The sequence below is a fragment of the Quercus suber genome, unplaced genomic scaffold (assembly GCF_002906115.3).
Source record: "Quercus suber isolate HL8 unplaced genomic scaffold, Cork oak 2.0 scaffold_376, whole genome shotgun sequence".
In the NCBI taxonomy this organism is placed as follows: domain Eukaryota; kingdom Viridiplantae; phylum Streptophyta; class Magnoliopsida; order Fagales; family Fagaceae; genus Quercus; species Quercus suber.
Genome location: NW_027069828.1, coordinates 405369 through 431336, shown reverse-complemented (window position 1 = coordinate 431336; position 25968 = coordinate 405369). Strand labels below are relative to the sequence as shown.

Here is a 25968-nt window from a genome sequence, read left to right as displayed (position 1 = left end):
AAAAAAACAAAAAAGTGAGAAATATGTGAGTGAAGAAGGAACAGTTCAGTCTTTAGACAAAAATCTATTGACAAGCAAGGTGAAAGTAAGATTTGAACCTGGATCTTGGAGTAATGGGTCGGCAACTCGGCGGCGACAGAAGCTCGATTAGTCGCTGGGTCTTGGAGTGTTGACAGTGGAGATGAGATTCGAGGAACTTGAAGCCCAGCCGTGGATCTTCTTTGGCGTGGATGGAGATGACTATGCGTGGGTTTGATTTTCTGCTCTCAGGGAATGATTTTCTGCTCTTAGGGAAGAGAAACGGCTAAAGAAGGAAAGAGAGGAGCAATGTTATTTAAAGATGTTCTCTCTCCTCATTAAAAAATTGTTATTTCGTACGTGGGTCAGCTTTTTTTACCATCCAAAACATACATACCAAACACATATTTTATATTTTTTGAACACTAAAAAATGTTATTTAAACCATGATACCAAACACATTTTTTTATTTTATTGACACTAAAAACATGTTTTTTAACAACACTTTTTAAATCACAATTTTCACATCTTTTTAAACAACAATTTTTAAACTCTATGACCAAACGAGCCCTGTAGCTGCGTTGGTGGGGCCTAAAATTGTTTTCCACATTTTTAAATTATAAAATATTATATACTCAACAACTGCACTGTGCCTGTGCAGTCTAAGTCCTGTCATTTTATCACGTACCAAGCGTTGTGCAGTGTGCACTGTCACTGTGCAGTGTCATTAGCGTTGTGGAGCGTGAGCAGATTGTGCAAGTGGAAGAGCAAACTCAGCGTGTTGTCGTTGACTCCTTGTCTTGTCAATCAAGTAGATTAAAAAATATAACTTAAAATAAATAACAGAACTTATACAAAAAGTTCAAGAATAAGGACTTCGGGTACTAAAAATTAAAAATTAAAAATATTATAGTAAAATAATTTTTAAATGTGTAAATAGTTTTTAATAAGTAAAATTTATGAAAAAGTCAAATGTTGTAATTACTGTTTAATAAACAGTAGTTACAACAGTAATAAACAGTAAAAAAGCTGGTTGAGAAAGTTGAAAAGTAAAAAAAAGAAAAAAAAAGAAAAAGGAAGGAAAAACGCAAACGTGTTTGGGAAGCGCGAAACGCACAGTCTCAGGGTCCGTTTGGATAGCATTTATTATTGCTGAAAGTTGGTAAAAATTGATTGTTGCTGAAAATACTGTAGCAAAATAATTTTTAAATGTGTGAATAGTGTTGTGAGACCCACTTTTAATATTAAATATTACGTGAACAGTACACGAACAGTGCGTAAACAGTACACGCACAGTACATGTACAGTAAATTTTGTCCCCCAAAGTCAACAAGTGCGGCAAAAAAAAATTTTTTTTTTTTTTTTTTTGGGTATGGAAGGGGTGGGAGAAAGTAGAAAGGGAGATAAGTGTGGCTGAGAGAGGGAGAGACAGGGATTAGTAACAGCAGAGAACTTGGAGTGCATTCATATTCCAAAATTTTATTACATTCTATTTTACTATTTCAAAAAATTACTTTATCAATTATATTATATTATTTTACAATATTTTTAACATCCTATCTTTTATATTATAATATAACACGTTAAAATAATATTTTTACGTAATAAAATAATAAATTTCAAAATCCAAATAAAAACAAAAACTCAAAACCCAAAAACCCAAGAAAAAGAAGAATTGACAAAGTAAGTGAATAAAAATGAAATTGCAGAATTATTGCAAATTTTTTTCAATAGTTAGTTTTGACTAGTCTGGGAGGTTTTGAGATTTTATTCTAAATTTCCTACATATGGCACATGCCATTCCAATGTGAATGCTCTCAGTTTCTCTCACTGATCAGCACGCTGTTTGCTGAAAGAGCAGACAGTACTTTACCTACTTGGAGGATGGAGGTTCAGCTTCTGCTTTACCATACCACTGATGGGTTCCAAAGTTCGAAAATCAACATCTTCAATCGTCACTTCAAACGCAAGCAGGTAATATCTATAATTATAAATCTCTAAAGGCTAAACCTACTATTTCGTTTACCTATTTCATTAGTCAATTTTTTAATCGAAATAATTCAGAAGGCATGCATTTTTCTTGTCTTTTCTCAATGAATCAGGGGAAAAAAAAAATCAGACCTTTTTGCTAGATTTATGTGTTTTTCTTCTTTTTTTGAATCAAAAATTTCATTTTGATTAATCCCTTACAAAATTTCAGTTCTGATTACATCCATCACATCTACTCACGGAGCGTTGGGATGGTATTCAAGACTCCCTGATGCTGTATTGAAAGTATGACCTAAAGATATGACTCACTTTTTCTTCTACTTTTTATTTCTTTTGCTTCCAAAAAGTTACATAATATATTTTTTTTCTTTCTTAGCGTTCTAAAACGTGTTACCTGTCAAGTTGGGGTTTCTGCCACCAGCAATGGGCCTGGCCTTAACAAAGAAATGTAGAAGTTTCAGGGTTTTGACTGGTACAAGTAAAACTGGTGTCGGGGTTGGTGGTGGGTTTTTATCCTTTCTTTCCAAGGAGGTTGATAAAAATTAAATATCCATTTGCTTGTACTTTGGCGAGGCTCCCTGGACAAGTATGTATTCTTTTTCCATACTACAATAAAGTTTTCTATGTGAAGAAGCTAAAGGTACCAAAATATTTTTCTGTACTTAGAATTGAGTTTTTAGTTTGTTAGTGGGTTTCTCTTGGGTGGATTATCGATATTTGTCTTGATGGGTTGTCATATTAATTAAATGTGTTTTAAATCAAATATAAGTAATATAATAAGAGAATCCATAGTAAAAGTTATTTTACTAAAATTAGCAGTTCAATGCCATGAAGAATAATTGTATTTTTACGTTCTCTATAGTCGTTGATCTTCAAGAAATAGTCCAAAAAGAGTGTACCTTTGGCATGAAACACAATAACTTTTTTTCACCATATTGGAGATTTTCCAATACTGAAATTGGATTGTCTTTTGACATTGAAGTGCTTTAGGATGAGTCTGGCTAATTGAATCTGAGCCCACATTGACTGACCTCAATTGATAATTCCCAAGTGAGTAGGTGAACAAAGTGTAATATTGACTCATTTTGGGTGTGTATTCACCTCAAATGAGCTAAAAGCAAGGTAATGTGACCAAAAAAAATTAAGTGGGTGTGCACTCCCCATCAGCTTGTATGGGTAATTAGAGGCAGTTCCTTGAAACTTGGTTCACCTGAATCTAAATGCAATGCTTAGCCACATTCAAGTTGGATGATGTTAGAAACTTTCATCATCTATTCATTCAAGCATGGATATTGGATAATAGACCAAGTATGCTACCATTTCTACATCTTCAATCAGTGATTTAATTGTCACTTGAATGCTTAGGGGAACTCTCTTTGTGTTGCACAAATATTTGCTCAAATTGTGTTACCAGTCTTCTTATTCATTTCTCATAGGGAAAGTATTGTTGCACATATGAAATAGACATACGGTGCATATAATGGCCTGGTAATCTTATTTAATGGAAACTTCGAATAACACATATCTTGACCCTGTTTTTTCCATAAAATTTAGACTTTCCTAGCTTCTTCTCTGGCTTTATCTGATTTTATGTCATTCTAGGTAAGAAGATTGACAGAAACTCAATTAGTTACAGTTTGCTTGTTTGGTATTTGTTGGGTGATGCCGCAAAGGGTAGTGGATTTGTTGGATTGTTGGTCATGCAATTTCAGGCGACATCGTAATATAGTTATATGGAGGATTGTGTCCCATTGTTTGATGTGGTGTATCTAGCGGGAACGGAATACTTGAAGCTTTGAGGGACGCAAACGGTCCATTCTTGAGTTTAAGTCTTTTTTCTTTTTTACTCTTCTCGAATGGTGTTTAGTTTTACCATCTTTTTCTTGTCTTTCCATTCCTGTTTTGCTTGATCATTGTAATCGTGCTTCTTGATGTTTATGCCTCTTTAGTACATTTCCTATGTACTGGGCTGTGTTCTTTTTAATAAAATTTTTATGTTACTTATCAAAAAAAAAAAATATATATATATATATTTTAGGTGATGGAGTCATTTTGTATAGCAGCTTTCACTGCATGGTATGCCACAAAAGCAGTTTAGAAAGTAGTAATGAATCTTTGTGTTATCTTATTCTCCTTTTAAATTTTTTCTAGTGGATAATTATCAGCTTATTGCTCATATACTTTTGTATTTGTAGCCTGTAAGAACAATTAAAGTAAAAAAGGCAATAATTTGATCTGATTCCTGGTGTTAGCGTTATATTGGAGTAAAAACTGATGTACTTGCTTCCCTAATATCTCTCTATTTAAATATGGATGAGATAATGTGATTGATATTTGTGGGGAATTGGATGATTTCAACCCAGCTTAGGGACCCCCCTTTGTACTTATTTTAATTTTTACATGTGTGGAGCAATGTGAAACATATGAATTTTTTTTTCTCTGGGTATTTATGCACTAATTTGTTTTTTGATAAGTGATTCTTGCACTAATTTGTGCCTCTTGGTGTGTGTGTGTGTGTGTTTTTTTTTTCTTTTTCTGATGGCATCTTGTTAGCGTCAAAGTCATTTCATTTGCATATCCTCAATGTTATCTACTTACTCTTAGACAATCTTTATTTGTGCAATTTCTCTTACCATGAAAAGTTCATGCAAATGATTCTCTTTTTTCTGCACTTTTGTTTATTGGTGAAATGGTTTATCTGGATAGTTTTTTTGAGAATAGGTTTATCTGGATAGTTGATTACTGGGATTGGAAGTGAAACTAAATTGGTAATTTTCATGTCTCTATCTTATGAGAGAGAGAGAGAGAGAGAGAAAGAGAGAGAGAGAGAGAGAGATATTATGTCTTATCCAGTGCTGATCTCAGTTAAGTGAGGTCTCTCTGAACTTGGGCAGGGTTTTACCCTTATGCATTATTTGCCCAAATTGGCTTCTGTCAAGACTCGAGTCCATGCATTTGTGCTTAGCAATCATGCTAGAAATATAGTTAGTTCTGACCTTCATTTTTTGTTAATTTAATTATCATTGTGTTGCAATTTTTTAAATAAGATATTACAAGTTGTGTTCACAATATGGATAAGAACTTATCCTCTTGTCATTATTTTAAATGCTAGCTCATGGAACTTGAACTGAAGAAGATGTTTGCTATTGTTATTTCCATTCAGGAGGAAATGTTTTATCTCCGTGAAAGGTAAGAAAACTTATCGTATTTCTTTTACAGTTCATGAAAAGTGGGATATCCATCTCTTTTTAACCAATGCTGTTTATGATTTATATTTCAAAGAAGAAGACATGCAGGTGCTCAACAAAACAACTAACAACAGGATGGCCTGGTTGAGTTTTCTTTCCGTTATTGTTTGTTTATCAGTAGCAGGCTTGCAAGTATGGCACCTGAAGACCTTTTTTGAGAAAAAGAAGCTCATATTATTTTTTCTAGACAAGTTTCATAGTTTTCTCGGGTTTAAGTGATAGTTTCGTGGCAATAGCATCTTTTGTAATACCTCATGTATGTGGTTCAAACTTCAAACCCCATCTCCTCTTGTCCACTATCTGCCTTTCAAAAAAGTTTACAGTTTCTCATCTATGATTTTGTAGCATATTTTAGAAACCGTGTACTTCAAAACAGAATAATTCTCAGGACACATTGTTAGATCAAGCGGGGCAATAAAGTTTAGTTATCTGTTATTCAATTTCCATCGAATTGGAGATGCTAGAAGGTTCAAAAGATTAAAAAAAAAAAAAAAAAGTGACGTGCTTGCAACAAAAGGAACGGAAGAAAACAAAAGGTTTCACAAAGGTTTTGATTGAAAAGGCTTTGGATTTGTGCTTTATGATGGAATTAAATATGTAAGAAGTGGGTAGAGATAAGGTTGGGAATTATTTTAGATTTATTAGTATTTTAAAATTGATAAAAACTATTTTAAAATTGTAGGATAAATTAAGAAAATATGATGGAAATGACATGGCTACTGATGTGGCTTAACGTGAGCGTAGCAACATTAATTGCTACATTTTAACTTTAAGTATTAAATAGATATAGATAATGCACATCTAAAACAGCAACACAAAACAAACTCCATCATAGAGCAATACTATATCATCTATTGGAGCTTGGTCATATACAATCTTAGCCTAAGCCAAAAGCCAATGTAAGGAATTCATGCAGCCTAAGCCAAAAGCCAATGCACATATAAGTATTCTCTTGATGGAGCAAAGAACATATTAACCTTTGGTAAAAATATTGATGATTTTATAGTAATTCTAACTTGTTCTGTTTCTATTGGGATTGTTTTGGAGAATGACTGCAGAAAGGAAGAACGGTTTGATTAGTATATCAAAGAGTGAACAGTGAAATCTGAAGTTGTATGCTTGAAAAAAAATCCTATCAAACTTAGAAAAAGGAAACACTGATTTAAAAGGTAATACCACATTAAAAGAAATCCCTTAAAAGGTGTAGGGTTTAGATTTGTGGGCTAAGCCCAAAAACAATTAAATTTGTAGAGCGTGGGTGATAGAGCTATATTAACTATGGAGCTAACAACAATTGATTATGGCATGCAAGTATAAATCAGCATAAAAGTATATGCAAAGACTAAGCGAGTTTGAATCCGAAGAGACTTCTGATTACTTGAATACAGGTTACAGTTCTTAGGGTTACAAATCGACCTCCTTTCTTCTAGGAATCCTTCTTATTTATATAACATCTTCCCTTCTCATCTCCATCGTCCACTTGTTCTTTATCTAGGTTCCTACTTGAGTGCATGTCATGTCATGTATCTTCTCTAGCTTTTTGTGAGTGACGATAGATGAGGTTACCCTGTTCAGGGGCCTTCTCCATATAAATGCGGCCAGAAAAGTTGTTGCAGTGTATTTAATATGGTGGTAGCAGCTTTTCCTTTAGATATTTCCTCATTCTTATCGTCTCCAGATATACTCAGAGCTTATCTTGATTAGTAGGAATGCTCGGAAGATCATTTTGACCTTCTACACGTTCGATTGATCAATACTATTCACGTCTGAGGAATAGAATCTCTTCGGACGGATGGCGATCTCTTTGGATTGTACCAATCTTTCTTTTCCGGGTATCCTTCTTCCAGATGGGCCTTGCCCTTACCACCTTATTCTCTTCGGACGCACAGTAATCCTCAAATGGGGCCCTAGGCCCACTACGTTAGATTGGGCCTTTCCCCCCATAATAGCCTCTCAAAATTTTAATTTTTTCCTCGCATCCGAGGAGAAAAAGTAAGATTTTGACCTGCCACGCAATGAAAAGAATGAAAAGTTTGAAAAGAGTACATAAATACCAAAGCTTGCACGTGCACAGGCATAGATACAAGCGCTTCATCATTGCCGCTGTCATTTCCGTATTCCCAAAGTGTTGTATTAATTACTCCAGGTAGCGTTTTGTCTTTTGCATCCAATGGTGGGTTATTGATCCAACGGACAGGGTTGTTCCTTGGGATTTGGATGGGATGAACTACATCCTTTCACCTGTCCCCGTATAGAAGCCCTCAGAGGAGGTTATTTTTCTTTACTTTACGCATCCTCAGAATACCCAACGAACTCGTGCATTCAAAATCCTTCAAGTTTCTTCGATTTTCTGTCTTATTTCTTCCTAGAATCTACTAAAAGTCCACTTCGAGTTCAGAGATCGTTCTCCACTTCCGTTTGTGTAAGTTTCGGCATCCTTAATCCCTTATTTTCTTCTCGGCTGGGATTTTCAACCTTCGAAACCCCCATTTCCTGGTTACTGCTTCAATTATTCCTTAAAAATGAGTAGATTTCAATACCTCGTCGATAGTCCTGCGTTGATAGAGGAATTTAAGCAGACTTATGGTATACCGCGGGGGGAAAATCTGAGGTATTGCCCTCCGGAGTGAATGCTAACGGACCGAAGAGAGGAAGAGGTCATAATCCCAATGATTGACTTCATCGAAGGGGGAATGACCCTCCCAATGGGTTTCATCATCCTGAACTACCTTCACAACCATAGACACTCTCCTGAGCAATGCGCGCCCAATACCTTTAGGATCCTAGGAGCCATCAATGCTTTGAACCTACAATTAGGATTAGGGTTGACTTGGCGAGACTTGGTACATATGTACGAGTGTCATAGCCAAAAGGGGGCGGGATATTACCTTAAATCCCAATCCGACACCGTTAGACTTCTCTCCTGCCTTCCCAAGTCAAATAAAGGGATGAAAGACGACTATTTAATCGTCTCGGGCGCATGGCATGACGGTCTACACTGTCCAACCCAGCCAAGAGAGCCAGGTGTGACTTCATAAACTTAGGATTTCTAACAGTAGGCTTAGGATCTTCACTCTTCATAATCTGTTTTTTTCTTTATGTCATCATCTTTTAGTTTTCTGACCAAGTTTTTTTTTTATTTTTTTATTTTTTTATTTTTTATTATTATTATTATTATTATTATTATTATCTTTTTTACAGATAAAGAGCATACTTCTCCTCGACTTAGCCTTACCAACACGGTCGCACTTAATTATCTATTACGCTCGGAGATATTTGTGAGCGAAGACGGACAACTCTGGTCCGTCCCCCTCATACTCGGCTACACACCAAAAGCAACTGACATTCAGCCGGTCGGCAACGCCATTACACAAGGTGATCACCGGCTTTGGCGAATAGACGTCGCTCGGCGTGGTTTCTTAGCGCCATACGATCTTGAGCCCGTTCCACACCCAAATCCATAGGGTGTTCCATTGCTGATCCAACCAGTTCAATAAGTCCCTCTTCAACCGGCGGTCGTAGGCGAGAGGGTCGGCTCTTTGTCCTCTTCACTAGATGAACAAATAGACAAGTTCAAATTCGAAGGAGAAGCTTCAGGGAGGGTTCAGTTGATACCCTCCTCAGATTTTGAAGAGGAGATTGACAGGCAATCCAGTGTCCATCCCCCAATTCTGATAACCACTCTTCCAGAGGACTCTTCGGAAGAAGAAGAAATGTCGGACTTAAAAGCTCTGCTGGAGACTAGAGGCAAGAAGGTTGAGCCCAAAGGGATTAGGACTTCCCGACCCGTGGTGAACTTGCCTCCACCACCACCTCAAGTTCCTGATCTCGGCTTAAAGCCAGTACCGGATTTGAAGAAAAAGAGACCTTTCGAACCTGAGGAGAGGGAAGTGGTGGTGCCACCAAAAACCACAAAGCAACAGATGGTGGTGAGGGACCACAGGAGCAAGAGGGCCTCATCCGTAGAGAGTCGAGAGGAGCCTCCTGCGGCTGATGTGCACTGAAGGCAACACTAATGGTCTCTCAGATTGGAGCTGGATGGCGCTCCTTTTTCTTGGGAGACCTTCATCAGAAACTACGATGGGGGAAGAGCAGGGCTGGTAGCTGAAGCATTGGAGCAACCATTGCTCCTCCCCTAAGACATGGAGTCATACAGGCGTTTTAGCCAGTATGAACTCTTCATGTCCCTGAAGACAGACCTAGCCATGGTAAGTGAGCTTATCCAGCTCTTCAGTTGGCATACTAATTTTCTGCTAATTTTATGATAACATTTTTACTTCGATGTGCAGATTACCGAGCAAGTCTTCGTGGCCGAAGAATGGAACAGAAAGGCCTATGTCAAAGCCCAAGCGGAGGCCCACTCTTAGTCTGAAGTAGAAAAAACTTTGGGCAGCTTAAAAGAGGAGTTCACTCAAATCTCTGAGCAGCTTAAAGAGGTAACCCAGGAAAGGAATAGCCTCAATGCTGGCCTCTAAAACGCTGAGAGCCAGGCCGAAGCCCAACGCAAGCTGCTAAACGAGACTCAGACTAATTTGGCCTCTGAGAAAGCGCTTGTGAAGGAACTTCGCACCAAACTCCAAAAGGCCAGGGGATTACCAAGCTTGCTCAGAGGAACATTCAGCTGGCCAAGGAGGCAACCGAGGCCGAAAAGAAAGTGGCATACCACCTGGGAGTGGATGTGACCGAGAAAGGTTTAACGGAGCAGTTCACCTCGGTCAGCCGAGATTACTGCGACATAACCTGGGGCAAAGCATTGGATGCTGCCGGGGTGCCTGCTGACTCAGAATTGAGGCTGCCTGGGAGCATATACTACGATCCTGACATCCGAGAGCTCTCAGAGTCTGATCCTCCTCCTCCAACATAACTTCCAGAGGCTTCGGAGCAATCCTTGGTCAGCCAAGTTCCTCCAACCACGCTTGAGGTCTCCAAGGAGTCTGGTCAGCCAGGTGATCAGAGTAAACCAGCTGAACCATCCAAGGACAAGGGCGAGAACTTGGAAAAAGAGAAGACTTCTTCAGAGCCCAAGGACCAGGCCTTAACAGCTGCTGTTACTCGGACGAGCCAAGTTGCCGACCCTGTGGTCCCTCAAACAAAGACTTAGATACTTAGGGTTTTTCTTTTGTACCATTATATATATATTTTTTATCTGTTCTTGTTTGTTTGTGTTTGTGTTTGTGTTTGTGTTTTTTTTTTTTTTTTTTTAAAAATTTTTTTTAAATGTAAGGGATTGTAAACTATCCTCTTTTGTTCAATGAAACGGTTTCTTTTTTACTTTTGGTGTATATCATATGACTTAATCTTGCTATAAATAACTGTACTTTATAATTATGTTAATGTAGATAAACATAATCACCCTATCATGCTGGTAATATACATAACTAAAATTGGGTTTGGAAAGAACAGTCTGCATAAGAACTTCTACTAAGTAATGAATCCAACAAGTATTATAAAAGTTTCATAGATCTTTTCTCACATACACAAAGAAGGCTAGCATAGGTTAGAGTCGATTTTAAATACATTTGAAAATGTCAGGCAAGACTCATTTCAGAGTTAAGCTTCACTAGTAACAACAACATAGAAGTGTTAACTAACTCCAAATCATCTGGTCTGAGGACTATAGACATAATTGGACTTAAGCTTAAACATTGAGAGAACCGTTAAGGAGTGTTAACTAACTCAAATCATTTGGTCCAAGGACTACAGACATGATTGGATTTAAGTTTAAACACTTAGAGAACCGTTAAGGACGACAAATTATCATAGTGACTAAAGACATGATTCGATTAATAATAGTACCTTTTGAGGTTATTTACATTCCAAGGGTGCGGTATTACATGACTATCTAAGTCTTCCAGATAATATGCCCCAATGCTAGCCCTTGAAGTGATACAATATGGCCCTTCCCAATTTGGTCCTAGCTTCCCCCAGGTTGGATTTTTCGCAGTGCCCACAACTTTTCTGAGTACCGAATCACCAGGTTCTAGGGGCCTTAACTTTACATTGGCATCATAGCCTTGCTTGAGCTTCTGCTGGTAATGTGCCAATCGAACCATTGCATTTTCTCTCCTTTCTTCGATCAAATCCAAACTCCTATCTAAAAGTTCATCATTGCTGGTTGGACTAAACGAACTGGTTTTCAGAGTTGGGAACCTAATTTCCAGAGGAATGACAGCTTCAGCCTCATAAGTCATCGAAAAAGGGGTTTCTCCAGTAGATCTGCGAGGCGTAGTTTTGTAAGCCCAAAGTACGTGTGGCAACTCTTCCACCCACTTACCTTTCGCATCGTCTAATATCTTCTTCAATTCATTAACTATGACTTTGTTAACCGCTTCTACTTATCCATTCCCTTGGGGATAGGCAAGGGTAGAGTATCTATTCGTGATTTCCAGTTCGCTACAATAACTCCGAAATGCCTTACTGTCGAACTGTAGGCCGTTGTCTGAGATGAGAGTATGAGGAACTCTGAAACGAGTAATAATATTCTTCCATACAAATCTTTGCACATCTATGTCTTGGATATTGGCCAGAGGTTCAGCTTTAACCCATTTGGTGAAATAATCTGTGCCAACCAGAAGGTACTTCCTGTTTCCTACGGCCTTTGGAAATGGACCCACTATATCTAAGCCCCACTGAGCAAATGACCATGGACTAGATAATGGGTTGAGGACTCCACCTGGTTGGTGTATGTTCAGTGCAAATCGTTAACATTGATCGCACTTCTTAACATAGTCATGGGCTTCTTTTTGCATGTTCGGCCACCAATAACCTTGAGTAATGGCTCGGTGAGCCAAAGACTTACCTCCAGTGTGACTCCCACAAATTCCTTCATGCAACTCCTCTAATAGCAACTCAGCCGCTTCAGGATGAATACATAACAGGTACGGTCCTGAATAGGATCGTTTGTATAATTTCTGGTCTTCGGACAGACAGAATCTGGTCGCCTTCCTCTGAATTTTGTCAGCTTCCCCCCTTTCTTCAGGCATAGTATCTTCTTTCAAGAATTTGACTATAGGGTCCATCCAGCAGAGGCCAGTTCTGATCTGGTGAACTTGGACTGCATCTCTTCCTGCCTCGGTAGGCTCATGCAAATCCTCGACGAGGATAACTCTTGATAAATTTTGCGCCAAAGAGGTGGCGAGTGTGGCCAGAGAATCAACATGTGCGTTACTACTTCTAGGAATATGTAGCAAGCTGAAAAATTCGAATTCCGACTACAGACGTTTAACTCGACTCAAGTATCCCTGCATTCTTTCATCTTTCGCTTCAAACTCCCCCTGTACTTGGCCCACAACTAATCTTGAGTCCGAGAACAACTCCATTGCCTTTCCTCCCATTCTTTGGACCATAGACATTCCTATCAATAGGGTTTTGTACTCTACCTCATTATTTGTTGCACCGAAATCTAGCCTTAATGATTTTTCAATGATGATTCTCTCTGGAGATATCAATACTAGCCCTACTTTAGAACCTTTTTGGTTCGCAGCATCGTCCACATACACTTTCCAATGGGCAGGACCTTGTTGAGAAATCATGCCAACTGATTTTCCATCCATGTCCTTCTCTGTTGTTATTTCTTCTAAACTAGGTTCCGTGAACTTGGCCACCAAATCCGCAAGGATCTGCCCCTTGACTGAAGTGCGAGGCATGTACTTGATATCGAAAACCCCCAAGATAGTGCCCCATTTGGCTATTCTCCCTGTGTAGTCGGCAATTCGAAGTACGGTTTTAAGCGGGAGTTGCGTGAGCACGACAACCGTATGTGCTTGGAAGTAATGGGGCACTTTTCATGTTTCGAGTACTACTGCCAAAATAGCTTTTCCCAGTGGCAAGTATCTGATCTCGGTCTCATGTAGAGATTTACTCACACAGTAAACTGGTCTTTGTACACCTTGATCCACTCTTATTAACACTAGACTTACAGCATAGGGAACCACCGCAATATAGGCAAACAAGACCTCATCTAGTTCAGGGCTAGACATAATCGGTGGCCGAGCCAAGTAGTCTTTAAGTTGTTGAAAAGCTGAGGCATATTCTTCAGTCCATTCAAATCCTTTCCACTTGTTGATCAGTGAGAAGAAAGGTTTACACCTATCCGCGGACTTAGAGATGAATCGGTTTAGAGCAGCTATCATCCCTGTTAACTTCTGAACCTCTTTTGGATTCCGAGGAGGCTGTAGATTTTGAATAGCCTTTATCTGATCGAGATTAACCTCAATTCTCCTGTGTGTTACCATGTAACCCAAAAATTTGCTTGACCCTACACCAAATGAGCATTTGGAGGCGTTCAAGCGCAACTTATGTCTTCTTAGGATTTCAAAAGTGTTGTCAAGGTCTTTCACATGCTCAGAAATAACTTTGCTTTTTACCTCCATGTCATCTATATGGACCTCAATGCTTTTGCCTAACTGTGATTCAAACATCCTTGTCATCATTCACTGATAAGTAGAACATGCATTTTTTAGACCGAATGGCATCACTTTATAGTGGTAATTACCAGTGGGGGTAACAAAAGCGGTTTTCTCCTGGTCATCTAGGGCTAACGGTATTTGATGGTAATCTTGGAAAGCATCCAAGAAACTCATCTGAAGATGGTCGACAGTAGCATCTACTAATTGATCAATTTTCGACATCAGAAAGGGATCCTTAGGACAAGCCTTATTTAAGTCCGTGAAGTCTACACAAACTCGCCACTTTCCGTTCTTCTTCTTCACCACCACAGTATTTGCCAACCACTCGGGATAAAAAACTTCTTTAATAGCTCCAGCCTGTTTGAGTTTCGTTACTTCTTCTTTGACTGCATCTGCATGCTCTTTGGATGGCCGCCGAGGAGGCTGCTTCTTAGGGACAATCAGTGGGTTGACCCTCAAATAGTGGCAAATGAACTCTGGATCTACTCCTGGGGCGTTATAAGCACTCCAGGTGAATACGTCAATATTTCTTTTAAGGAAATCAATTAGCTCTTCTTTCTCTGGTTGAGGTATCTGAAACCCGACTTGAAAGTACCTTTTAGGATTGTCCCCAATTAAAACTTTTACTAAATCCTCGCATCTAACGCCTTCATCAAGATCCTCGACGGGTGACACCCGATTTTTTAACTGCTATAAGTCTCCCTCAGTCCTGATCGAGGACTCAGTTTGAGGCTTGTGTTGGATGGCAGCCACCAAACATTGTCTGGCCGAGGATTGATCTCCATGGATTTCACAAACGCGCCATTCAGATGGATATTTAACTTTTTGATGCAGAGTGGAGGAAACAGCCCCTAGCGTATGAAGCCAAGGTCTGGCTACAATTGCCGTATAAGGAGAATAAACATCTACAACAATGAAGTCCACTTCCACTACTTCTGAGCCGGTCTGTACAGGCAGCCGTATCTGGCCTTTTGGGGTGACAATTCTTCCCTCGAAGCTAACCAGGGGAGAACAGTATGGAGTTAAGTCATCAAGCTTGAGGTTTAGTCCCTTGTAGAGGTCAGGGTACATAATCTCCACCGCGCTACCTTGGTCTACCATTACCCTCTTCACATTATATCCTCCGATTCTGAGGGTGACTATCATAGCATCGTCATGAGGTTGAATGGTTCCAACTTTATCTTCGTTCGAAAAGCCTAAAACTAGCTGGACAGCCGATCTAGCGCTCCTCAGATCTCGACCAGTGTCCCCTACTGGTAACCGAGCTACTGACATAACCTTAGACGGCCAGGACCCTGTTCTCCCTGGTGCTGCGAAAATGACGTTAATAGTTCATAATGGAGGTTTCGTAAAATCACTCCTCCCGGACTCCGAATTCATTTGACCTCCTTAGCTACTAGAGTGGTGCAAGAGATGCCTCAACCTGCCTTCGCGGACTAGTTGGTCCAAATGGTCCTACAAACTTCTGCAGTCTTCAGTGGTATGCCCATGGTCTTGGTGGTATTGACAATAGAGATTGTGATGGCGCCTCTCCGGATTCTCTACCATCTTACTCGGCCACCTAAAGAATGGTTCATTCTTGCTCTTTTCCAAAACTTGGTAGACTGGCTCCTTGAACACTGTATTGACTGCTTGAGCATTTGTTGACCTCGACTGCCCAGCGAAATCTCTTCGTGGCTTATTGTTGTTGTAACGGTCCAACCTAAAATCTTTCCTCTCCTGGGGGATAACCTTATCCTTACCCTTCCCTTGCTGCTGATCTTCTTCAACCCCTTTATATTTTTCAATACGGTCCATAAGCTGACGCATGTTAGTAACAGGTTTACCAAACAAGGACGTCCTTAAACCATGGTCAGTAGGGAGGCCAAGTTTGAATGTGTCTAGGGCCATTGCATCAACGTTGCCCTTCATATCATTAAACATCTCCCAATACCTATCTGAATAGGCCTTCAGGGTCTCACCCTCACACATGCTCAAGGATAGCAGAGAAGACAATGGCCTGGCCATTCTTTGGCATGTGACAAAATGTGAACCAAAAGCTTAAGTGAGCTTTTGGTAGGAATTGATGGAATCTGCTTTCAAGTTGTCGAACCACCTCATTACAACCGGTCTAAGACTAGAAGGGAATACCTTACACATCAGAGTTTCATCTCTGGAATAGACAGTCATCCTTTGATTAAAGTGGCTCACATGCTCCACAGGGTTCGTTTTACCATTATAAATAGTAAAGGTTGGCTGGTTAAAGTGCCGAAGAAGTCTCGCTCCTTCAATCCTGTGCGTGAAAGGTGACTTAGAAATTTGATTGAGAGCCTTGCTCATAGCATCATTTCCCACCCCTCCACGTGATGGACTTTGAGTTTGCTTCTTGCGACGGTGCTCCTCTTCGTATGAAAAGGATTCATTGATTGGTGTTCGAGACCTCTGCTCGTAAGTGACATCTTGCTCGTCATCCCAATCCTCATCAGAATGCAAAGAAACACGTTTTCTTTTTGCATGGCGCAACTCCCTCCTTAACCCTTCAATTTCTATTTGCATGCTATTCTTCTCTGCATGAGACACGTGACTTCCTCCACGAGGTTGACTTCGCTCAGGGTGCGTAGTATGCACACTGCTTTCACGATCTTGTCTCTGTTCCAAATTGAGAAAAGGGTCTATGTGTTGGGACTCCCCAGATTCTGCCGGTTGTTGCCTTGGTTTTGCCATTACCGACTGCTGTTGTTTCCACTTATTCTCAAGCTCTCCCCACAGACGGCGCCAATTGTAGGGTCTGGATTTGTGGCCCAAGCCCAAAAATAATTAAATTTGTAGAGCGTGGGTGATAGAGCTAGATTAACTATGGAGCTAACAACAATTGATTATGGCATGCAAGTATAAACCAGTATAAAAGTATATGCAAAGACTAAGCGAGTTTGAATCCGAAGAGACTTTTAATTACTTGAATACAGGTTACAGTCCTTAGGGTTATAAATCGACCTCCTTTCTTCTAGGAATCCTTCTTATTTATATAACATCCTCCCCTTTCATCTCCATCATCCACTTGTTCTTCATCTAAGTTCCTACTTGAGTGCATGTCATGTCATGTATCTTCTCCAGCTTTTTGTGAGTGGCGATAGATGAGGTTACCCTGTTTAGGGTCTTTTCCACAGAAATGCGGACAGAAAATTTGTTGCAGTGCATTTAATACGGTGGTAGCAGCTTTTCCTTTAGATATTTCCTCATTCTTATTGTTTCCAGAAATACTCAGAGCTTATCTTGATCAGTAGGAATGCTCAGAAGATCATTCTGACCTTCTACGCATTCGATTGATCAATACTATTCGCGTCCGAGGAATAAAATCTCTTCGGACGGATGGCGATCTCTTCGGATTGTACCCATCTTTCTTTTCTGGGTATCCTTCTTCCATATGGGTTTTGCCCTTACCACCTCCTTCTCTTCGGACGCACAATAATCCTCAAATGGGGCCCTAGGCCTACTACATTAAATTGGGCCTTTCCCCCCACAAAAGGCATATGCAAAAAGATAATACCACATTAAAACTATGTTGTTTTACATAAGAAAAGGAAATAAGCTCACCTCATTTTAGAGGGAAATTAACACTGATTTATATATCAAACATTGAAATGCTTCCACATGATACTACAAATCGGCTCAAATTTGAAAAATAGATGTTAGAAAAACTTAAACTTAGAAACATAGTTAGTAATTTTGTATATAAAAAAGCAAGAAAAATGAAATTAAAAAAAAATAAAGTTAAAATATAAAATTTAAATATGATGTTTGAATTTTTTTTTTTTTAATAAAAGAACTCACCTCATTTTTTTGGTTGATCTCATAATATTTTTGCACTCTTTTATAGGAATTTACCTAATTCTTGAATTTGTGAGAAACAAAAAAAAAAATAGAAGAAAAATAACACACATATTTATTTGTTTTTTTTTTTTTATCCAATTCATTCATGTTTTGCTCTCTATCTTAGTTTTTGTCTAATCTATTCAACAAGTAGGAAAGCTACATCAACTACTAATACAAAGGTACGCAAGAAATTTGACTTTTTATTGATTTCAATATCATTTCATAATGTTTTTGCTTGAGTCCTAAGATGTAAAATTATATTCATCAGTAGTTGATCCTAGAAACTTTGAGTTGTACGAGAGCTATTCTCTGTTTTTCCTAGCAACCAAAGCACCCATTAAAATCTAATTGAACAAAACTGACACCACCCACCACCTAAAAACAAAAACGTCCCAACAAATCTAATTTTTCTTTTCCTGAATTTCTCCATACATATGGTGATTTGTTTTCTTTTGTCCTACTCAAGAAGTCCAACACTCAAGAAGAGGCCAAAGTCTTTGGTTTGAATGTTGCTGTTCCTTATTTCATATGTAGTACTATCTTGGAAAATGTTTCGTTATGACTAGTCTATTGATACTAACAGCTTTGCATTAATTGAGAATACACAAACTCAAGAAAATTAAGGCCGAGGACTTTTGGGGCAATTGCTAGGCCATCCCTTGACTTTTCCCTCTTTTTTAAGACTTGGACTCAACTAAATGCCGAGAACTTAGGCCTCGTCAGATCAACTACCTTTTATGAATTCATATCCTGTGCTTTCTTGGAAAGTGTTTCATAGTAAATGCTAGTCTATATCACTAATATTATGAACTTTGCACCTAGACCACGAGAGTTGAAGACTTTGACGTACATTGTATCCTTACACCCACCCCCATGGAAATTGTTTTTCAACTAAAATAAAAGGTGGGAAAAAATTATTCATTTTCTTTGAGAAAAGAAAGAAAGACAAAGGATATGTGCTTTCACCAAAGAGGTGAAAATGCTATGAATATTATAAAAAGATGTAAGGATGTAGCTCCAACGTGAAAAAATAAAAAATATTGGCACAATGAGCCGGGCTGGCCCTTGGGCAAGGCCACTTAAGCCATTGCTTAGGGTAGCAAAAATTTTAAATTAATAATTATTTTTTATAATTTAAAAAAATTGAATTCCCTAACTTCAAGAAGGCCTCTAAAATGATGGGAATAATAAAAACCTAACTCATTTGAAATCCTAAACTTCTTGGAAAGTGTTTCATGGTGAATACTAGTCTATATCACAATTATTATGAACTTTGCAGTATTTGAGATACCCTAGAATGCGACAGTTGAATACTTTACATCCAATCATGTCTTTCCACCCACCCCTTGAGAGTTTTTATTTTTTTTATCTTATTTTCAACCAAAATAAAATAAAAAGGTGAAAAAAAATTCCTTGTCAATGAAGAAAAAAATTACCTAAAGGTCGTCAATGGGCTAGGTCGGGCCGGCCCAACCCATTTTTACTTGGCCTATTGGCACAATGGGCTGGGCATAATGGGCTATTAACTAGTTACCGGGCCGGGTCAGGTTGGGCCGAAAGAGAAAACCTCAGCCCATAAGCCTACCCATGGGCAATGCCCATTTTGTCTTTAGCAAGCTGGGTTATCAGGTTGGGCCTAATGGGCTACTTATAGGCTTGTGTTAGCATATTATTTTATTATTTTTATAAGGAAAGAATCAATTTTTATAAGGGAATAATCAATCTATTTTTTTTAAAGGAAAGAATTAAAGAATTTAATACTTAATTACAAATTTTTTTACAGCCAAATCTATTTAATTTTTTAGTTTGTTGATGGAAACCTATTTAATTTTTTTTTTTTATTAAGGCTTTAAGTAGTTTTTTTTATTTTATCTTCAATAAAAAAAATGTCAAATGTTTAATTTAAATTTGCTAGACTATTAGAAAAATATATATTTAATAAACTATGTTTTGCATAATTACTTTGAGTATCTTAGTGGTTCAGGGAGTTCTCTTAAGAAATTCCTCTATAATATCTCAAGATCAATTCTTCATACATTTCCTATATATTGTTGTTATGAATTATGAGTTATTGGACTAGGCCAGTGGGTTAGGCCAACGGGCTGGGCAACTAATTGGGCTACTGGGCTAGCCCATTGGGTACCCATGGGCATAAAAACTAGCCCACGGCCTGACTCACTGGGCTAGTGGGCTACCCATGAGTCTCAATAACAACAGGTCGGGCCACCCATTAGCCCGGTGGGCTGTCGGGTTTCTGGGTTGGGCTATGGGTCGTGGGCTATTTGATGACCCTTAAAATTACCTTATAAAACAATCTTATGGATCATTCCTCTCATGGTTGATGGTCCCCACATACTTGAAGACTCACATGCTATAAGAGGGATGCACCATGCGATAATCTCATAAGAAAATTTTCCTATAGATAGAGATCATTACATTGTGCATCTCTCTCAAAAAGAAAATAACCACCATGAGACAATCTCATAAGATAATTTTCCTATAAATAGAGGTCACACGTTGTGCATCAATTTCAAAAGGAAAATAACCCTAGATTTTCAGCTTTTAAAATTACTAGCAAATGTGGCTTTAGTTTCTTCCTACAAGGAGTCTCTAAAAAAATTGTTTTTTAAATAATGAAACCTCTTCATATTTGCTAAACAGGATTATTCCAAATTTATTACTGTGAATGTGAATGTGACTTTTGCTAATGGTTTGAATTAGTGCCATGAATGTGACTGTTGCTATTGGTTTGAATGAAAATTTGCGTGTTGAACTTAAGTCATATTTTGGAATGAGGTAGCTTGGAACTTAAGTCGTACTATTTGTCTTATGTGTTTTGCATTATTTGTGAAGACCTGGACACAACAAAAGAACAAAGACTTGGAATAAACTATGCTTTCCCATGGGAAAATTTGATATGATTATTTTTTATTAGATAATTATTGAATTAATATATTAGATTGTATGTTTTTAAAAGTTCAATATATGTTATTTGAAATTATGTTTGAAATTAGAAGTTTTTTGTAATCAGGTATTATATATAGTGAGATATGTATGAAAACAAAATGCAATAATTTTTTTTAAAAATTGATAGTGTGAGAACTATTAGACCAAGTTGTAACTAAGTATACTTTGTTTATGACTATACAGATATATGATATTCAACTCTTATAGGTATATTTTTCTCCAAAACATAGATACACATCTCTTTCTTCCCCACAATTGGGAAAAAGTAAATAAAGATAACTATACAATAGATTATTAATCAATAAATCATATATCATAAAGTGGAAATATAAAAAAAATAAAATGCAAAAAGAAAAAATTCCTTAAGTATCTATACATAAAAACATTAATAGCTTAATGATGCTCTAGAGTAAATTATATTTTATCTTATTCTCTTTTTGGCATTTTCAGTAAAGATAATCAACTAAGTAAAATTAAAAGCTTACCAAGAAAGTTCAAATTAACTAAAAAATTGATGTTGGAGATACTAATTATTTGTAAAAAAATGACCAAAATAAAAATAAAGAAGTCAAGGAACTTATAGCAAAATGTTTTCTATACAAAATTCCAGTAGAAGGGAGACTAATAGGCCCTCCACTTTCTTCAAGACATAGGGGATTATAAAAGATCATACATCTTTTGCCTACTATTTTCTCTTTCTCAAATTCACATTACCAAAGAAGTATATGAAGCGAAAAATATTGTGAATACATCTCTATTCAATGAAAGTACATTGGCAGGCACATTCAAATTTGTAGCCATGTATAAACTCAAATTTCTATTAAAAAAAAACCCACATATTAACCCATACCAACCAAAGCTATAAGAGTGATTTGTGATGGGAAATTTGAAAAATACAACACAAAAAAAATTAAATAAAAAACCATCAACCTAAATTAGAGTTATAAGTAAGAACAAAAATCAAGAGAGAGAGAGAGAGAGAGAGCAAGAGAGAGTACTCACAATTTTTGTGTAGAAAAAATCTGGATTGAATGGAATAAGTGATATCAAATTTATACAAAATAAGATGGGGAGAAGAAGAGTCAAAATATAAGAAAAAAGAAATGATGAAGGAAGTTTAACGATATGGTAAAGAGTAGTGGGGAGATAAAGAGGCAACGAGAGAGGGGAAAGGTCGGAGGAAGAGAAGAAGACAAAAAAAAAAAAAAAAAATTTTTTAAGAATAGGAAGCTGAAAAGTTTAAATATTCAATTTTAAAAATTACTAGAAATTAGAAAGAAGAAAACAAAAATTTGAAATCAATTTGGGTATCTGAATATAGTCAAACACTTGCATTTAATTAATAGTAATATTATGTAATTAATAGTCAAACATGTGCATATATCCACTAAAAAGATAATGAATTATTCAATTTTAACAATTATTTGAAATTAGAAAGAAGAAAATGAAAAGTTGAAATCAATTTGGGTAGCTAAATAGTCAAATATTTGCATTTAAAACAAATGAATAGTAATGGGTCCATGAATTATAATTAACTATTTTATATAAAATAAAATTGGAATATCATAAAGGAATTTTTTTTTAAAATATGGCATGACTGATGAAATAGCTTAAGGGAATATAACAATATTAAATTTTATGTATGAACTTTTAGATATATAATATGTGTAGAGAGATAAAATACTTTACTACAATTTTTTTTAACTTTTTTTTTTGGGGGGGGGGTTTAAAAATGACAAAAATAAGATCTAAAAATAAATAATAAATAAATCCTCTAGTTCTGAAATGTTTCCTAAAATGGCGGATAAGAATAGCTTAGTAGTTTCGAAGTGACCATGATAAAGAAAATGAAAAAGCATTCAACCAACGTGAATCGTCACTGCTGATTCTCACAATCACAGGCACAGCTAACAATCATCATGAGTGACGTATCATGGTACACATTTGACATTACACACATCAAAAAAATCATCAGTGACGTATCATGGTACTCAGAACACACATTAAAATATTGTCATGTAAGCACTCACACAGCTCCTATAAGTATAAATAGAAACCGTTATCTCCAAAAAAAAAAAAAGATAGAAATCGTTTCAGACAAAACACAAAACACAGACAGTGAAAGGGAAACAACAAAGATTGTACTAGTGGCAATGGCAAATGTTGGACAGGAAGTGAGTAACAAGCAAGTGATATTCAAGGATCTAAGTCCTACTTGAGTGCATGTCATGTCATGTATCTTCTCCAGCTTTTGTGAGTGGCGATAGATGAGGTTACCCTGTTTAGGCTTTTCCACAAAATGGGACAGAAAAGTTGTTGCAGTGCATTTAATAGGTGGTAGCAGCTTTTCCTTTAGATATTTCCTCATTCTTATTGTTCCAGAATACTCAAAGCTTATCTTGATCAGTAGGAATGCTCGGAAGATCATTCTGACCTTCTACGTTCGATTGATCAATACTATTCGCGTCCGAGGAATAAATCTCTTCGGACGGATGGCGATCTCTTCGGATTGTACCCATCTTTCTTTTCGGGTATCCTTCTTCAGTATGGGTTTTGCCCTTACCACCTCCTTCTCTTCGGACGCAAATAATCCTCAAATGGGGCCCTAGGCTACTACGTTAAATTGGGCTTTCCCCCACAAAAGGCAGATGCAAAAAGATAATACCACATTAAAATATGTTGTTTTACATAAGAAAAGGAAATAAGCTCACCTCATTTTAGAGGGAAATTAACACTGATTTATATATCAAACATTGAAATGCTTCCACATGATACTACAAATCGGCTCAAATTTGAAAATAGATGTTAGAAAAACTTAAACTTAGAAACATAGTTAGTAATTTTGTATATAAAAAAGCAGAAAAATGAAATTAAAAAAAAAAAAGTTAAAATATAAAATTTAAATATGATGTTTGAATTTTTTTTTTTTTTTTTAATAAAAGAACTCACCTCATTTTTTTGTTGATCTCATAATATTTTTGCACTCTTTTATAGGAATTTACCTAATTCCTGAATTTGTGAGAAACAAAAAAAAAAAAAAAGAAGAAAAATAACACACATATTTATTTGTTTTTTTTTTATCCAATTCATTCATGTTTTGCTCTCTATCTTAGTTTTTGTCTAATCTATTCAACAAGAGGAAAGCTACATCAACTACTAATACAAAGGTACGCAAGAAATTTGACTTTTTATTGATTTCAATATCATTTCATAATGTTTTTGCTTGAGTCCTAAGATGTAAAATTATATTCATCAGTAGTTGATCCTAGAAACTTTGAGTTGTACGAGAGCTATTCTCTGTTTTTCCTAGCAACCAAAGCACCCATTAAAATCTAATTGAACAAAACTGACACCACCCATCACCTAAAAGCAAAAACGTCCCAACAAATCTAATTTTTCTTTCCTGAATTTCTCCATACATATGGTGATTTGTTTTCTTTTGTCCTACTCAAGAAGACCAACACTCAAGAAGAGGCCAAAGTCTTTGGTTTGAATGTTGTGTTCCTTATTTCATATGTAGTACTATCTTGGAAAATGTTTCTTATGACTAGTCTATTGATACTAACACTTTGCATTAATTGAGAATACCAAACTCAAGAAAATTAAGGCCGAGGACTTTTGGGGCAATTGCTAGGCCATCCCTTGACTTTTCCCTCTTTTTTAAGACTTGGACTCAACTAAATGCCAGAACTTAGGCCTCTCAGATCAACTACCTTTTATGAATTCATATCCTGTGCTTTCTTGGAAAGTGTTTCATAGTAAATGCTAGTCTATATCACTAATATTATGAACTTTGCACCTAGACCACGAGAGTTGAAGACTTTGACGTACATTGTATCCTTACACCCACCCCCATGGAAATTGTTTTTCAACTAAAATAAAAGGTGGGAAAAAATTATTCATTTTCTTTGAGAAAAGAAAGAAAGACAAAGGATATGTGCTTTCACCAAAGAGGTGAAAATGCTATGAATATTATAAAAAGATGTAAGGATGTAGCTCCAACGTGAAAAAATAAAAAATATTGGCACAATGAGCCAGGCTGGCCCTGGGCAAGGCCACTTAAGCCATTGCTTAGGGCAGCAAAAATTTTAAATTAATAATTATTTTTTATAATTTAAAAAAATTGAATTCCCTAACTTCAAGAAGGCCTCTAAAATGATGGGAATAATAAAAACCTAACTCATTTGAAATCCTAAACTTCTTGGAAAGTGTTTCATGGTGAATACTAGTCTATATCACAATTATTATGAACTTTGCAGTATTTGAGATACCTAGAATGCGACAGTTGAATACTTTACATCCAATCATGTCTTTCCACCCACCCCTTGAGAGTTTTTATTTTTTTTATCTTATTTTCAACCAAAATAAAATAAAAAGGTGAAAAAAAATTCCTTGTCAATGAAGAAAAAAATTACCTAAAGGTCGTCAATGGGCTAGGTCGGGCCGCCCAACCCATTTTTACTTGGCCCATTGGCACAATGGGCTGGGCATAATGGGCTATTAACTAGTTACGGGCCGGGTCAGGTTGGGCCGAAAGAAAAACCTCAGCCCATAAGCCTACCCATGGGCAATGCCCATTTTGTCTTTAGCAAGCTGGGTTATCAGGTTGGGCCTAATGGGCTACTTATAGGCTTGTATGTAGCATATTATTTTATTATTTTTATAAGGAAAGAATCAATTTTTATAAGGGAATAATCAATCTATTTTTTTAAAGAAAAGAACTAAAGAATTTAATACTTAATTACAAATTTTTTTACAGCCAAATCTATTTAATTTTTTAGTTTGTTGATGGAAACCTATTTAATTTTTTTTTTTATTAAGGCTTTAAGTAGTTTTTTATTTTATCTTCAATAAAAAAAATGTCAAATGTTTAATTAAATTTGCTAGACTATTAGAAAAAATATATTTAATAAACTATGTTTGCATAATTACTTTGAGTATCTTAGTGGTTCAGGGAGTTCTCTTAAAAATTCCTCTATAATATCTCAAGATCAATTCTTCATACATTCCTATATATTGTTGTTATGAATTATGAGTTATTGACTAGGCCAGTGGGTTAGGCCAACGGGCTGGGCAACTAATTGGGCTAGCTGCCTTGGGGTACCCATGGGCATAAAAACTAGCCCACGGCCTGACCCACTGGGCTAGTGGGCTACCCATGAGTCTCAATAACAACAGGTCGGGCCACCCATTAGCCCGTGGGCTGTCGGGTTTCTGGTCGGGCTATGGGCCGTGGGCTATTTGATGACCCTTAAAATTACCTTATAAAACAATCTATGGATCATTCCTCTCATGGTTGATGGTCCCCACATACTTGAAGACTCACATGCTATAAGAGGGATGCACCATGGATAATCTCATAAGAAAATTTTCCTATAGATAGAGATCATTACATTGTGCATCTCTCTCAAAAAGAAAATAACCACCATGAGACAATCTCATAAGATAATTTTCCTATAAATAGAGGTCACACGTTGTGCATCAAT

At 37.0% G+C, this 25968-nt stretch overlaps 1 long non-coding RNA gene and 1 other non-coding gene across 5 annotated transcripts in view; both read left to right on the top strand.

The window, feature by feature from the left end:
- The window catches only part of LOC112002841 (uncharacterized), a 73176-nt gene that overhangs the window by 26314 nt on the left and 20894 nt on the right, over positions 1 to 25968 (top strand). The gene's annotated exons all lie outside the window — the stretch shown is intronic.
- LOC112030395 (uncharacterized) lies at positions 1738 to 5695 on the top strand. 2 transcript variants are annotated; one of them, XR_010623879.1, is made up of 5 exons: positions 1738 to 1992; positions 2219 to 2292; positions 2384 to 2593; positions 5120 to 5196; positions 5293 to 5695. It is a non-coding gene; the product is annotated as an uncharacterized LOC112030395 (long non-coding RNA). The 2 variants fall into 2 exon arrangements; XR_010623878.1 differs by having other exon boundaries at positions 5290 to 5695.